General features: G+C 42.1%; 1 long non-coding RNA gene across 1 annotated transcript in view; it reads right to left on the bottom strand.

Moving 5' to 3' along the window:
* Positions 1-3,654: 3,654 nt before the first annotated feature.
* LOC115899901 overlaps positions 3,655-12,020 on the bottom strand; it is a 193,106-nt gene continuing 184,740 nt past the window's right edge. The window contains exons 5-6 of the long non-coding RNA XR_004059484.1: positions 4,703-4,779; positions 3,655-3,746 (exon numbers count right to left, since the gene is read on the bottom strand). This is a non-coding gene — a long non-coding RNA (uncharacterized LOC115899901). The remainder of the gene's footprint in view (positions 3,747-4,702; positions 4,780-12,020) is intronic.

The following is a 12,020-nucleotide window of genomic DNA, read 5'->3' as shown; positions in this document are numbered from 1 at the left end:
TAGCCTGAGCAAAACATAATTAGGAAGAGAATCTGCTACCAAAAAGGAAACACGTATGTGAGACTTTGCATTCCAAAGCCCAGTACTCAGATAAACACGCACACACGTGCGCACACACGCACAGGCAGGCACACATACGCACACATGGGCACACACACGCACACATGGGCACACACACAGAGGAGCCCTCTCCATACAATCTCAAAACATCCTGCCAAGCCAATAAAAAATGGTCTTAGCCACTCCAAGGAAAAACAGCCTGAAAACCAGATGATTTACCAAGCTTTACACGCTTCCTATTTTTATTTTGGAAGAGGAAAGAGAAGAGGTGATAGAGAAGGGGCGAAAAAAGAAGGGGATTGGCAAGGGAACAGCTTGGAGGCTGAAGGCTGAACTTCTGGCCTTCCCTTCTTAGATCTTTCAGTACTCCAGGCTCACTACTGACATTTGTCTCCTGTGAGCTGAAACGTCTGGATACTTGAAAGTCCATCATATCCATTGATGTGCTAAGACTTCCTTCTTTCTCCCTTCTCTCCCTCTTTTTGCCCTCCCTTCCTAACAAAAGGATTTTCTCTTAACTGAGTGTGCGGTTCACCCCCTTGGAAGGATCACCATTTCCTGGACAGATGCAAGAGGTGGGAAAGGGTCGGGAGAAGAAGCGAAGGAGGGAGAGGGAACCAGTAGGTGAGGAATGCCAATTCTACCAGGCTGTGTTAGGTCCTTTCATGGTTTGTTTTATTTAATACACACAATCATAGTCTAAGATAGGCATTGTTATCATCCCATTCTACAGATGAGGAAATCGGGCTTACAGAGGCTAAGACATTGCACAAGGTTACAAGGTTAGGAAGTATTGGAGGCAGGATTTAAATACAGACAAGTTTACTAACTTTAAAGCCAATACTTTTACTCACAATCCTAATGTACTTTGTTTAACTTCTTCAGGCTTCAGGGTTCCTATTTATGAAATAGAGACTATCCCTATTTTCACTCTTATCCCTCCAATATTGTTCCCTACACAGTAGACAGAAAGATAGCAGCCATTTTAACTGGGCTTAGCTTCCAGGGGCATGCGATAAAATTAATGTCTGCAGTCAGCCTGTATGTGCTGGTATGGATCTACTCCACAAAATCCTCAGGGACCTGAGCTTCTTCCAACTCCGCACTGTCCCATCCAGAGGGGTAACCCTTGTCTTCATAGTCCAATATAGCAGCTGGAGCTCCAACCATCACATCTGCATTCTAGGCAGAGGATGAAGAACAAAGTAAAGAAGAAAAAGGTCAAAACCACCTGTCTTTTCAGCGTGACTTTTCAATTACCCGATCACACTTCCACTCATGGTCCATTGGCCAGACTTAGTGTTATGGCTATACCTGCCTGCAGGAAAGGCTGGGAAATATAGTCTTTATTCTGTGATGCCATGCATCCAGCTAAAATTGTGGGTTTTCTATCATGCAAGAAGGAAGGAATGGTTACTAGGGATAGTGCACAGTGTCTGCAAGAGGAACCCTTTCAAAATGTAAGTCAGATCATGTTACTCTGCTGAAAACTGGGTAAAGTCTTCCCACTCGCTCAGGCTGAAAGCCAACATCTTTGCAGTGTCCAACAAGGCCTTCCACGCCTTGTTCTCAAGAGTCGTTGCTTCCTCTCTGGCTGGGCCCTTCCTCTCATCTGGTCCCTTCGTTCCTTAAGTCTCTGCTCAAACATCACTTCATTGGGACCACCCTACAGAAAACAGTATCCACTCCCCTATGACTCTCTGTACCCTTTACCTGGCTTTGTTTTTGTTTTTTGCTTTTATCCCCACCTTATCCCACCTGACATAGTCTATATTTGTTCAATTTACTTATTGTCTATTTTCCTACTAGAATATAAGCTCAATGAGATCTATGACCTCATCTGTTTTTTTCACTGCTTTATATTTCAGGGCCTAGAACAGTGGCAGGCACACCGTAGACATCCAATAGACAAGAGTTGAATAGATGAATGATTGAATAAATTCTTGCTTTCTCCAGCTTCCAAAATTTGGGAGAGGATGAATGAAGTTTCCAATCTCAAAGAGCCTTGAAAATAGGAGGAGTCAAATATAAATTATTATTAGCTATCCTTTGATGTCCTCCCATTTGTAAATGTGCTCTGTTAACTGTGAAGAATAATGCAAATGCGATTGGCCATTATTATTTTGAAGTAAGGCTCAGTGGGATAGAATTTCCAGTCATTTCTTCCCAAAGGACCAGAACTATTCATTTTAAATCCATTTCTTCCCTGCCTTCAGTTTTGAATGAACATGGCTTTGCGGCTCATAGTTTCCTAATATATCACTTTGATGGTTTATTTCACCTTAAGTAGCATGGAATTGAAGTCTGAGACTGTATCAGGCTGATTTCAGGTCTCTTTTGCTTCCCTTTGTGCCATCGCAGTAGGGGAGAATTGTCAAGCTGTGCTTGGCCAAGTTAAATGAGGAGACCAGATGGTCAGAAAGAAAGGAATTTTGGTCCAGGTTTAGGAGGAGAAAAGCTGGAGGCAAAACTCCTGCATAGTTTTTGACCTAGAGATCAAAACACTGAGCACTGGGGGTACGTTGTTGAATGCTGGGGTACCCCAGCAAAGGTTTGCAATGTAGGAGTTCCTTTTGGTGTTACTCTCCTAGGACTTTCTGCCAAAACTTCAAAATGATTTTGCTGTGCTGGAGTTTTGGTTATATGGGACTTTTCATTTTCAGAGACAGACAACATTGATTTATGTTAAACACAACAAAAAGGAAAAAAAAAAAAACGGGAGGTAAAGAAGTCACTTTTGGCTTTTGCTTTTAGCAGGCAATTTTAAGAAAAAAGAAAACAAAATCCAAAACGGGGGGAAGAAAGGATGGAAGGAAACAAAGCAGCGATATAGAAGGCAATTTTTAATATCTCTATCCCCCAACACAGAAGAGGCAGCTGGTGCAGAAACCCAGAAGCTGTTCCAAGTTGCATTGCGAAGTGGCATCGTGAGCTTTCTGGCACTGAGACAGGGTGAGAAGGCAAGAGATAGAAAGTCAGGCAGGAGAAGGTGGCAGGGGTCCAGGCAGGAAGCAGTCTGAGTGTGAACAAGTGTCTTCGTGGTAGGGACAGATGGAAAAAAAGACTTTAGAAAAAATACTGCTGAGAAAGGAAGAGCCTGACTTCTTAATGTCCTCTGATAAAGCATTTCATCGCAGCTGGTGTTCAGCAGTCCTGGTTTTTAATATGCTGACTGCTGTGCTTGATATAAAATGGCAAGGCTTCTGCTCTGTGGCCTCAAAGCTTAAATGTTACCCCAAAAGAATAAACATAAAACACTGTTCTAGGAGTACCAGAATGCCAGGGTTGCCAGGGTTGACTGAGCTTGTCCAGGTTTTATTCTGATTGTCTCTAGCATGCCTTGGTGACTTAATAGCAATGTGGCATGTCTATAGCTGAGATGATAAGCCACTTTCACATCACCTTCCTCATTTAAGCATTATAACCACTCTGTGGCGGGAAAGTGGAGTGAGTTATGGTCACCATTACAAAGATGAGAGGACTGAGGCTCACTGAGGTTGGATGGCTTGCCCTCATTTGTAAAAGTGAGATTAGTATCTGGTTTTCTGTCTCCTAATGTTTGCCTTTTCCTCGAGTTATTTACCGGAGTTAGTTATCAATGCTGACTGAGCGTGCACTCTCCTAGACACCGGGTAGAAGCAGAAGAGGAAACCAGATATGATCCTTCTCCTTGGGACTCTCCTGACCTAAGAAAAAAGACAGATGAATGCAAATAACTGAGTCTATATACAGAGACTACCACAAGTTCACACTTTACTGAATGTTCAAACATAGTCATGCACCCTAAGGGCATTGTTGGAAGCTTCTGGAACTAAGTCTCTGGGGATTTGAATCAACTCAGAAGACTGACTCATTCACTTGGCTGTGGAGGCTATTCCAGATATTAGGAGCTATGTATGTGGGGCCCCGGATTTGGGCCAAAAGATGCATTTGACTGGAGAGAAGGGATTGAGATTTGAGCAGTTGTTGGACAACACAGAAATGAAACAGCCATAGCAAGCTTGCCTGCCGTGATTTCTCTGCTGAGATAATGGAACTTTTCAGACTCCCTGTAACTGAGATCTAGATAAAAAGAGATGTCTGGAAAAAACTGGTCCCAATTGTCGCTTGACTTTGCTTTCATAGCTATCTGAGTGTGGCATATGTCAGACTTTGAAATGCTGGGTCTCTTGGAAATACAAATACCATCTGGTTCTGGATAATTCCCAGAAACCTAGGCTACTCTGTAGGAAATGAGGAGCTGGAAACATAATACCGAGACCAGGGGCTTGTTCTTGGGCCACCCTGTCTCGTGTCCTGGTCATAGTCACATTACTCGTACAGAAAATGTCAATGGGAAGACACCACAGGGTTCATCTTTTCATGACACAGTGACCTCTGTTATGGACATCCTGATTTCTCTTTGAGAAGCCATCCCTCCCCCAGTATTTATAGTCTAGCAGCCAAGTCCCCCTTGCCTTGGCCAAGGGCAGCCTGAAACTCAAACAGGGGCCATCTCTTATCCCTAGATGGAAATCTTGAGCAGAGTGCCTGATGGGACAGTTCTATCAAGCAGACAGTGGTTCTCTGAAGAGGCTCCCCTCCGCCCACACCCATGAGTGTCTACTCCCCAGATGCTCCAATCCTACTTCTCCATCTTTACCTTCTGTTCCGTGAGCTGCTTCCTTCTCTTTCTCCAAATCTCTCTTTTGCTGGTTGGACGAAGATTGTTTCTGTTGCCTGCAATCAAAGAACCCAAAAGGATGAACAGGCGAAATCATAAACATACTTTTAAGTGCTTGGGATATGCCTGCTTCTGTCCATCCTTCAACCCACTTGCATCAGAAGCCCCCTTAGAGGATGAGAGCCTGTCCTGTGAACCATGGTGGTTCAGAGTGGAACAGAGCAGAGTGTGGAACACCAGGATTTAGAGCAATCAGTGAAATATGATGTAAGCCTGTATTTCAGAAACATTACTAATAATCAGTTGATTATTAGTAATCAATAATAACCTTCCCATTTTATATCAAGCACAGCACTCAGCATATTAAAAACAAGGACTATTGGACACCAGCTGCGATGAAATGCTTTATCAGAGGATGGCCCTTGATGTCTACGTCCATTTGCAAGTATGGCATTAATTACAAGGCTGATTTAAGTATAATCAGTAAGTTTATATGCTGGATGCTCAAGATGATTTCTGGCTAAACATGGAATTTCTATTTCTATTTTCCTTATGTTAAAAGTCAGAACAGCAAAATGTATTCCTAATGTCACTATTATGACATTTACATCCCAAAAGTTGCAGTAAATGATCAATACAATAGTGGAATACCTAGAAACCTGTTCCTTTTTTGCTAGGAAAAAAAAGGAGGGCACTTTTTGTCTTTGATGTGAAGTTCATGTTCTTTGACAGTGATTGATGGAACATGCTACAGAAAAGGCTGATTACATTTTAGTAGAGAAGTGAAAAAGAAACGCATGAGAATCTCACAGCTCTGGGATTGAATGGAAAGCAAAGGAGATCTTCTAGGGGACTATGTGATGCCTCTGTGTAGCTACTGAATCTCTGGGGCCATGGATGAGAATTTGATTCATCAGTAGGTCAGCATTCAAGAGTATGGGCTGGATGCAGAGTAAACGACCTGCTGAGAGTAATGGCCACGGCTTTACTTCTGTCTTCAAAATCCTGAACAAGCTCCTGTTTTGGCCAACTGTAACCTGGAACCATGCAGATTAGGAAGAGAAAGAGAAGAGGATTCTGAGAAAGATTTTAGCGTGGTCAAGTTGATAACGGAATGATTCAGAACAATGCAACCCTTATCAACTAGGTATATCTCTTTTTTCTATATTTATTGTCCAAATAAAGCAAAATCATGCTTTCACCTGCCTGATATGATGTAACTGTCCTTCATACAAATGAAAACACACTAGCCTTCTCCAAGATTCTAGACATTGTGTCATTTTATTCATCGTTGGGTTATGTTTACTTGCACTACTAGCTGAATTACACTCCCCTTTAATATCCTGTAACTTAAATACCAACATATAAGGCTTACCACTTTCATTACATTTTATATTACATAGTAAATTAATAGGAGAGGGGGCAAAGAAAGAAAATTATATATTATATATGGATATATAATTAATAATTATATGTTACATATATTTATTTATAAATATATAATTATATAGGATATAAAATATATCATTATTATATATGATATAAAACATATAAAAACATATATACCAAAAAGGAAACACATATGTGCTACTTTGCATTCCAAAACCCAGTACTCAAATAAACACTCACACACACGCACACACATGCAGACAGGCACACATACGCACACATGGGCACACACACAGAGGAGTCCTCTCCACACAATCTGAAAACATCCTGCCAAGCCAATAAAAAGCAGTCTTAGCCACTCCAAGGAAAAACAGCCTAAAAACCAGATGATTTACCAAGCTTTTCACGCTTCTTATTTTTATTTTGGAAGAGGAAAGAGAAGAGGTGATAGAGAAGGGGAGTAAAAAGAAGGGGATTGGCAAGGGAACAGCTTGAAGGCTGAACTTCTGGCCTTCCCTTCTTAGATCTTTCAGTACTCCAGGCTCGCTACTGACATTTGTCTCCTGTGAGCTGAAGCCTCTGGATACTTGAAAGTCCATCATATCCATTGATGTGCTAAGACTTCCTTCTTTCTCCCTTCTCTCCCTCTTTTTGCCCTCCCTTCCTAACAAAAGGATTTTCTCTTAACTGAGTGTGCAGTTCACTCACCTTGGAAGGATCACCATTTCCTGGGCAGGAAATATATAATAATTATATATTATATATTTATTTTATTATATGATATGTAATTATTATATATTTATATATCATATACATTTGTCTATTACATATAATTATATATTTATATATCATATACATTTATATATTATATAATATATATCATATACATTTATATATTATATATAATTATATGTTATATATTTATGTATCATATACATTTATATATTACATATAATTATATATATGTAACCACATACATATACTCTTCTCTGCCCTCAGTATGTGGTAGTGACTCAGTTTCCCCTTGAGAGGGTCAGTTGTCCCCGATATGCTACAGTAACCTCTTTCTTTGCTTATCAATCTCCTAGTGTGCTGACCTCAAAGTAGTCAGGTGGCAGTGTTAGTTTACAGTTAACAGCTGTTGTTGTCCCTGGTGAACAACCCCCTGTGAAAAGCACACAAAACCTGCTCCTGTTTTCTCAAAGCTACAGATGTCTTCTCAGGCTCTGCTTTGGAGCAACTTTCCAATTTCCTCTGAAACATGACCTTGGAATTCAAGGCATATTAAGTCTTTCACACAGAAGTTCCATTTGGAAACAAAGAACGTGTAAGAGGAGGGAGGTGGAGAAGAACATTCCTTTTCAAGGAAGGTATTTTTCAAGGAAGGTAGGTTCTTCCAGAGGGGATTGTATCACAGTCGTTCCTTGTCCTTGGCCCTAGCACCATCACCATGTGTTGCTTATGGATCTAAAACTCTGGTGTGATGTGTCATTTTCTGGTGTGATGTGTCATGAAAAAACTAACATGAGAAACCTACATGGAAAAGCAATGAGATCATGTGATTCTTGGGACCTGGTGCTACATTAATTCAGAAATGTGAAATAATTCTGGAAACAAAACCAGAAAAACTATCCTCCAATCTTGCACAGGGCTTCTGTTAAAAATAATAGTAATAATTTTATGAGGTTAAAAATAACAGAAATTATAGGTTGACAAAATATTGAACACTTAGTTCAAGACAGAAATTGGTAGAGTAGGGGGAAAGATTTGCATTGGCTGAGTTTTAACTTATAAATCAAGAAAAATCAACAGAGAATTTAATCCAAACATGCACTGCACATAGTTTCTACTGGGCTTGTGTTACCAAGGTTAGTGTTATGGTTGAGTTTGCTAGGGAGGAAGCATGAAAAATTGATGACATCTGTCCTCTTAGGTCTTTTTTGCTTTCCTGATAGCTACTTCAGAGGCCTTGGCATTTTGTGATAAACTCTCCAGAGGACTGGTGAAAATGTAATCATGGGGGTTGAACAATTGGAAACCAGAAGTCTGTCTGTGTTTCTGGGACTCTTGTGAAGCATTTTCCCCTTGCCACCAACAAGATCAGAGAATCTGGAGGTTCTATAGTAGAGTTGTCCTAAATAATGGAAAGCCACTAAGATGATAAGAAAGATTAACAGTCATACCAAACCAGTGAAAATCAGGGTATCTTTGCCTCCTGTCACCACCACCATCTCATTCATTCGTTCAACAAAAAGTTAGTAAAACACTGTGGTAGATGCTGTTGGTTATTGTTCATCTCCTTTGGGCCTTGCCACTTAGGTGGACTCCAGCCAACTTCTTCTGCCAGTATCTGTATCTCTTTGTTTGAGGGATTCTCCGAAGTCACTCTGCCACACCCACTGCTAGATGAAGAGGTGAGGAATTGGTGCTACCTGGAGCAGTCCCCCACCAATGATTGGCAAGAGTTTCCTTATAAATACCTCAGCTCCCTCACTCCTGGGTGAGATAATGCTGAGGTATGTTTCTGTACCATATCCCAGTGTCCCCATGGGACTGAGCTTCTGTGGCCCATGACATTAGCTGGTCTGATGGCACATCTTTTACCGTCTGCTTTCCTTCCCTGTGTAGCTCCCCATCCCCTCCCAGTGTTTTCTACACCTCCCAAGTCCACTCTTTCTACTTGCATCCTTGCTCAGAGTCTACTCCTGGGGAACCCAAACACCTACTGTGTGCCAGGGATTCACTGATTGAAGATACAGCAGATGATGAGATTTCAGACACCAGTGACAGGCTGGTGGGAAGATGTTTGATGGAAGTTTGAGACTTTATTCTAACAACTTACTTTATAGAATTTGTATAAGGCTTAAACATATAAAACTCTTAAAAGAGTGTTTGGCATATAGCAGCAACTAAGTAATTATTGGTTATTATATTCATTATTCTGATGAGCTAAGGCATTGGGTGTTTACTAGTTCTCTTGTTAAAATAGAAATTTCCCATGCAAAGGTAGTGCATTAAGCTCTTAGTGGCCATTAAAGCTTTAAGAGGAGTAGATTTGTCAAGCTTTCATCACTGTGGTAGACTTTGAAGGAATGAGTCAAAAGGCAAGGTAAGCTTTAAAGGTAGTGGGGGAAGGAGCAAGAGCTGATTGACATGAGCCTTGGGATCAGTTCCTGGGATCTCCTGGTAGGCAAGGATCATCCTGGGGCTCCAGGTTGCATAAGTGCCAAGGCAGTCTAGAGCAGGCAAATCCAGGCTTCTCTGAGTCCAAAGCCCTCAATAGAAAAGTGGCAGTGCTAAGATAGGTCGCACTCATTCATTTATTCATTTAGTGTTTACATACATTTGTTCAATATTTTTTTTGAGTTGGAGTTTCAAAGGTTATCAGAGGATTCCCAGTGGAAGAGCAAGTATTTATAAATCAATGGTGTGCAATAAAATTTCCTAAGTGCTTTGGGAGAACATATGTGTGGATCAGAAACAAGAGAATGGGTCCTTCTGCTTTGGGAGGACGGGGAGGAGGGTCAGGAAGAGGGAACTCTTTATCTGAATTTTGACAGATGGCTGTCCCTCCTGCCCACTTCACTCGATTGCACCCCCAGCGCTAGGGCATGGGCAAGTCACTTCATTTCTCTGAACCTCACTCGGGTTCTTCACCTGTGACATGGGGATCCTGACCCTAAACTCACAAGGCAGCTCTGAGCATTGCTGAAGAGCAGGTGTGGGAAAGTACTGAGCAGCAGCTCTGCAAATGCCATTTTCCATGCAAGATATGGCTAAGCAAAATACTTTTCAATATGAGGATCACCCTGGCCTGAGGGAGCCCTGGCATAGGCTGCATGGGGACATAAGCAGGCGGGCACAGGGAAGAAGGAGTCAAGCTCTGGAGTCAGATGGCTTCAGTCCAAATCTTGGCTTTATTCCTTATTGATTATGTGACCTTGGGCAAGTTCTTGAACTCTTTGAGCTTCAGTAACTTCATCCATGCAGCATGAGTGATAATATTAGTATTAATAGTTCTCACCTCTTGGTGTTGTTATAAGAATGAAATGAGATAATTTAAGTGCCTGGCACACAGTAAGCACTCAGTAGATGTCATTATTATTTAGAAGGAGCTCCTGGTAGAGGGAAAAATTATGTGACAAAGTTCCTAGCTTCTACATCTGGATGACTATCATTTAACAATCTAGGATTGGGTCCGAATGGTCAACTCTTTAGATTTAGGGGGCTTTGTGTTTTGACTCACTGGCTGCAGATATTGGCAATGCCTGACTCTGGTACCCTAGACTTTCTTCTCCATAGGCTGAAGGCTCTGTACTGGACACACCTGTGACTCCCTGCCTAAGAGGATGCAAACCTGGTCTGCACACCCGGCAGGCTGAATGTGCCCTTAGACACAATGACAGAGGAAAGCTGATGGACGAGCGCCCCAGCTTCCTTGCCCTCTTGTTGGGGTGTGATTCTGAGGCATTTCTACAATGACCTTGCTAGTCACCCTGCAAGATTCAGTTCCAGTTGCCCATAGCAGTAACTAGCTGAACGACATACTCCTTATTGCCTACTTTCCCTTCTCTCTCTCAGGCTCCCATTCCTCCACTAGCATACTCTAGAATTACCTCCTAAGTAAATTAACTGCACTGAAATTCTTCATTATAGGTCTGTTTCTGGGAGAACCCAAACCAAGACACTCACTGGTATGTGCCTCTAAACAAGTTCAACACGGGCTAAATGAAGTGCAAGGTCATATAGCTACCTGCATATAATCACAACTGTCTAGACAGCCAGTTCAGGCCCAAGCAGATTTTTGCTTGCTTGAATTATTTGGGTTGGCTTGGCCAGGCAGTCCTGGACTCCCTCCAACATTCTTCCAGCCCCCGCTTTCCTTTCGTCTCAGAGACTTAACCTCCGAAGCTGGCAGGCTTCAGATGGGAACAACACAGGATTCTGAGAAGGGCGAAGTGTGGGCTGCTCCTGTGAGCAAGCACAGGATAGAAACGCAGCTTTTCTCTTGTTCTTAAAATGAAACACCAAGGCCCTCCCATCTCCTCTGAGTCCAGAGATGAGGCTCAAACAGTTAGTCCTCTGGATTCAATGCCAATATCAAAGGTGAGATATCAACACAGAGTTGGAGGTATGGATGGGAACGGGAGCGAGTTGTCACCACTTGGAAACACTAACAGCAGGTCCACCTTGGGGTCATTCGCATCTGGCTCCCACGTTACTCTCATGACTATACAGCAGAGCTGATGTGATTCATGCGTTTATCACAATGCCCAGGCCCTCGTGAAAAGTCTGCCAGCTGAGCAGATGGAGAGCACCAAATTCATCTCAAATTCAGAGGTGGGAAGGAGATTTAATCATAGCAGCCCTCCTCTTCTCAATAGACCCCCTTGAGAAGAAGGAGCAGGAAGGAGCCAGGATCTCAGCATTGCAGAACCAGAAATGAGAGGGCATGGATTTCAAGAGAAGACAGAAGCCGCTGAGGTAGTAAAGAAAAGTCAGCATTTATTGAGGGCCTCGCATGTGCTGGGCCTTGTGCTAAGTAAGTATATCATATACACAACTGTAGTCTCACTCTCTTTCTCCCTTTCTCTCTCTGACTCTCTCTCTCTCTCTTTTTTTTCTCTCTCCCTCTCTCTTTCTCTTGTTTCTATATTATCCAAGTTTAGAGATGGAAAAATTGAGATTTAGAGAGAATAATTTTTTTTGCCCAAGATCACTTGCGCAAAAAGAGGGTAAAAAAGATAAATGAGGTTTGACCTAGGTGTAGCTTACCCTAAGTTTGTGTTCTTATCCATGGCACTTAGGAAGCCTGACCCATTAGAAAACCACGAATTGTGATCCTTCTGGTCCTCCTCATTGCCATGTCTGGCAATAGATATTTGGGGGTAAATGTACCCTCTGCTAA

The sequence above is a fragment of the Rhinopithecus roxellana genome, chromosome 10, assembly GCF_007565055.1.
Source record: "Rhinopithecus roxellana isolate Shanxi Qingling chromosome 10, ASM756505v1, whole genome shotgun sequence".
Lineage (NCBI taxonomy): Eukaryota > Metazoa > Chordata > Mammalia > Primates > Cercopithecidae > Rhinopithecus > Rhinopithecus roxellana.
This window is presented reverse-complemented; position numbering and strand designations above follow the sequence as displayed.